Source organism: Hippopotamus amphibius, chromosome 10 (genome assembly GCF_030028045.1).
Source record: "Hippopotamus amphibius kiboko isolate mHipAmp2 chromosome 10, mHipAmp2.hap2, whole genome shotgun sequence".
Taxonomy (NCBI): Eukaryota; Metazoa; Chordata; class Mammalia; order Artiodactyla; family Hippopotamidae; genus Hippopotamus; species Hippopotamus amphibius.
The window spans coordinates 16,709,398-16,714,433 of record NC_080195.1 but is presented as its reverse complement, the minus strand read 5'-3'; positions in this window follow the sequence as shown (position 1 = coordinate 16,714,433).

Below are 5,036 nucleotides of genomic sequence, written 5' to 3'. Positions count from 1 at the left end.
ATTGCTGCATTTTCATTGCTTATGATAGTGTCGAGCATTTTACACACACACACACACACACACACACACACACAGGTATACTTGTTTAAATGAATTAGGTAGAGGACTTTGTGAAAAGAAACTGACGTGACCTGGGGGTTCCCCAGTGAGAGGAAAAGGCCATGTGGTAGAGCTTCTAGAGGAAGTTGAAAAGCTCCAGAGATCTCCCAAGTCAGAACTGCTTTGTCTGCATTGAAATACTTACCCAGGTTCTGGTTTCTCATCTTTTCTCTCATGTTTGCTTTTGCTCTTTCTTTGAAATATTCTCAAACATTTTGTATTAGTTTCTGACTCTAGATTATAAACTCCTGAAGGAAAGAAACCATTTTTCTCCTCATTTGTTCTATAATCCTTCTACTCTGTTTGCATAGTGCTAGACATTGGATATGTAGGTGCCTAGTATTTGCTTTTCTGATTTCTTACCTTTCGTTTCATATAAATCAGTTTAAAGGGAGAAAGGGGACCAATGCTCTCAATTGTCTGTGGGCTTTTTGTGAGGGGAGATGTTGGGGGAGCTGTGAGGCCTTTACTCTTTGAAGAAAACTTCTTTGTAGGTGTAGTTTTCCTCGTTTGGGCACAATGATAAGAAAGTTGGAATTTGCAATATAGAAGATACCTTCAGAAATGGTTTTTCCATATGAGATTTCTATGGTTGATATTCTGATTTGTGTGAAACAGTAGGTTTGTATGTCTATACCTAAACCCATCAAAGCCACAAACTTCATACACTACTATAACTTTTCTGTTAACTCTGGATAAAAGTAGGGTAATGGTATGAGTTAAGTTTTACTTCAAAAATTTCAGTTTGTTTATGTGAAGGGTACTTTTACTTTCCAACGACCTATATTTTAAGATGTCAAGATATTTTTCTTGATACTTGTCTTAATCTGTTTATGCTGCTATAACAAAAATACCATAAATTCGGTGGCTTATAAATAACACATGTTTATTTCTCACATTTCTGGAGGCTGGGAAGTCCAAGATCATGGTGCTAGCAGAGTCAGTGTCTGGTGAGCATCTGCTTCTTCATAGATGGCCATCTCACTGTAACCTCACGTGGTGGAAGTAGTGAGAGGTCTGTCTGGGGCCTCTTTTTTTAAAAAAATAAATTTATGTACTTAATTTATTTATTGGCTGCATTGGGTCTTCATTGCTGCACATGGGCATTCTCTAATTGTGGTGGGTGAGCGGGGGCTACTCTTCATTGTGGTGCAAGGGCTCCTCATTGTAGTGGCTTCTCTTGTTGCAGAGCACGGGCTCTAGGCATGTGGGCTTTAATAGTTGTGGCATACGGGCTCAATTGTTGTGGTGCACAGGCTTAGTTACTCTGTGACCTGTGGAATCTTCCCAGAGCAGGGCTCGAACCCATCTCCCCTGCATTGGCAGGTGGATTCTTGACCACTGCGCCACCTAGGAAGTCCTGGGCCCTCTTTTATAAGGGCACTAATTCCATTCGTGAGGGCTCCACCTTTATGATCTAATCATCTTTGAAAGGCCCCACCCCAAAGTACCATCACATCGCATTAGGGATTATGTTCTCAACATATGAATGAATATTGGTGGGGGGTGGGGGTACAAACATTGAGACCATAACAATACTTATGGAGAAAATAGAATTCTTATTAGCATTCTCAGCTCCATGTTGAGAATAGATATTTTGATACTTGTCTTGTAGTCTGAGACTTGGACCCACAGATCTTCCTGCGGTCTACCTACAGGTTAGCAAACACAGAGAAGCAACAACATGAAATCCTCACTGGGCGTTTCTGGTAGTTACATTTACTTATTCCAGAGCAAAGTTAACATATGATGAGAAGCGGAGTATTTTCTGTTGCCATCTCAGGCATGATGACAAGAACCTTCGGAGAAAAGCATTAGTGAATTGCGAGGATGCTGGATGCTATAACATCTTTTGCCTTCAAGGCATTGTGAACAACTTGAATCAATCCAGTAACCTTATCAAACACAAGCAAACAGTAAAATGAAAACCATTTATCTGAAACAGCAGGTTGGAAACATCACTGGTACACTTTGACGTTGTCTCACTAATGCTGCCAAAGCTTTGCTCCACCAGAGCAGGGCATGAATTTTTCATTGCCCCAATAATCAAGGTCTTTAGAGTTTCATGGTATTTTCTCTCTAATAGAGCTAATATGTTAAGCATTGTTGACATTCTGCTTATGGTTGCCAAGGATAACATTAAAAAAACTTGCTTTGAATGATATTATAAAAAGGAAATAACTCTGGTATAGGAAATAAAGTTGAGTTATGTGCTGTCTATAAAGCCATTTAAGGTGGGATGGGGAAAACCTTTCAAATTGATTTTCTATAATAGATGCTGACATCTTTATTGGATTTATTTGGAAAAAAAGGAAGAAAAATCCCCAAATTATCTGTTAGGGTTGACTTGTGGAAGGCTCAGCCCTATTGGCCCCCACGTCCACCCATCCCCACCCTTCCTCTTTAGATTCTTTTTCCTTACTCTGACTTTATAGAGAAGGAACTCAAATGAATCCCAGGTAGTAACCCTGGAAATTTATCAACTTGTTCCCATGATGCTACCATTGCTTATAAAGCATTTTCAAGATTGTTCTACTGGATTTGTCTTCAGAGCTAGTGATGAAATGTGTGTTGAAGTCAGTCTTACTGGTTTAAGCTGCATTTTAGGGTCACATACAGTGGAACTAATGTGGACTTTGAAGTTTCATAACTGTTCAGAATCCCGGCTCTGTTCTCAGTAGTGATGTGAAGTTTTGGACAGATTATTTAAGCTCTTTGAGCCTGAGTTTTCTGGGTACAACAACACATACCTTATAGGGTTGGTATATGGATTAAGTGTGGTCACGTGTGTAAATCCAGTACAGTGCCTTCTTTCCCTCCTTCTCTTTTTTCCGCTCCTGATTTTCCATCAAGGCTTACTCTGAGGTCTGACTTCTGAGAGGTTAGAATCAAGCCTGGTGCTTGCTAGAAAATGAGAAGCTAGACTTGGGAATGGTATCTGTGATGCTGGAGGCCCCTGCAAGTCCTAGGAGGAAAGTGAGGCAGGTCAGGAGAGTGGGAGGTGATGCTCTGGGCTCTGAAGGCTCCTTAGGCAGTCACTGGGATCTCTGATCAAGGCATTATTAGTGCTGAGTTATTTGGAGCCTGAGGTCATGGCAGATATAAGAGATGGGTGGTAGTTATTGCCTTGTCAAGGGTCTAGTAGCTTTAAGCCCAGTTTAATCCCTTCTGTCCTAGCCAAATTCATGGGCAATTAAAATTCCTCTGACATTTCTGGTCAGGTCTCTGTACCACTATTTCTCATGTGCAAGGGCATCTTCTTTGGGCAAATGGAAAAGTCATAGTGCATCTGGGGCGGGTAGGGGCCCAGTGCTCTTTCCTCTTCATTGTCAAACCTGCGGGTTGCCAAGGTCAGGACAGAGCCTGGTTATAGCAGTTTGGCAATAATATCCCTCATTTTTGAATAAATAAACCCTTATACAATTTCATCTCCCATTTACTTCACTTGTTCATTCATTCAACACATTTATTTGTGGAACAATTGGCCTGGGAAGAAGGGGGCATTCCTTAGCATCAAGGGGGAAAGAAGAGAGAATGTTCAGAGATATAAGCCTGATTTTGTATGACTTTTGACAGTTTCTAAAATAAAATAAGATCTAACCTGGAAGGGAAAGACCTGCTATCACTGGAAATATTAAAACATCTAAAAAATCCGCACCAAAAAACTTCCAAAATGTTTTTAAAAGTGATTACCCATGTTGAAATGACTGTGTAGCATTCCAAGGTTTTAAAGTATTCAACCAACATAATTAGTGTCTTCTGTGTGCCTGGTACAGGACAATTGTAGTGGGAGTCACAGAATGAATTGGAAAGTCCCTGACCGTAGACTACTCAGTTACCATGTAAGTGTAAATACCTCGGAGAAAGTACCTCCTGTTCTGGGCGAGAGGACACAGTCAGCAAGTGTACCTGGTGAGAGGAACAAAGATGGTATTATGGAGAAGGCGTTATTTGAGTTAGTCCTGAAGAATGAGGAGGATTTTATGAGGCAGATATGAGAGGCATTTTGTTAGTTACATGTCCTGCCTCAGCACTTGTTCAGAATTTCTATTTCATTTGCTCTTTAGAGATACAAAACTCACATTTTGTATCTCAGGATAAGAAGAGAGGATCAATTCTTTTTGTGCAGTATTTTTGACAGAATTTCTTTGTGTTGCCAGGCTTACTCATAGAGCTGAAGCTTGTCAGAGTCCTCATAACAAATGCATGATTGAACTAAATTACAACACTTCTCCTCTGGCGCTGGAGCCTTTCACTACCCCAGTGCTTTGGGGGGGTGGGGGGTGGGGGGTGGTCTGCCTTCTGTGATTTATTTACAGACCAAATGATAACCAATAACAATTCATTCCCAGGTTTAAACCTATAGCAGGGGTCAGAAATAATTTAGATTTTATGATTTGCACTGATAAATGCAGTCTTCCAAAACTGTTGTTTTTCTAACATGCGTGAATATACCCAGCCAGGTGTAGAGTTCTCTTTAATGTAGGGAGTTAATGAAAGTGCTTTATAAACTAAGTTCTAATATTGTTATTATTATAGGTATGCTTTATTAAATATTGGGTGATTTTAGAAAATACAGGGATTTTAATTGTGAAATTATTCTAAAACATGCGGAAGAATTTGGGGATGATCTTTCCTTTTAGAACACCATGTCTGGTTTTTAAATTCTCTTGATTTATAGTTTTAGTAGAGGGTAGATTAGCAATGGAGTGTATTAGTGTCCTTGAGATGTAGTAAGATTTTTATATAAATTTTTAATCTATCAAGAAAAAGTCTCTATAAATAAATAGGATCACTTTTGTCCCATCATTTTGAAGGATGATTTAAGACCACAGGAAATACTGACTTACCTTTTCCAGAGAGGTAACTAATTTTTTTTTTGTATTTTTAGTTTTATCCCAATTCATCCTGTCTACCTGTGATTAATTGAAACAATA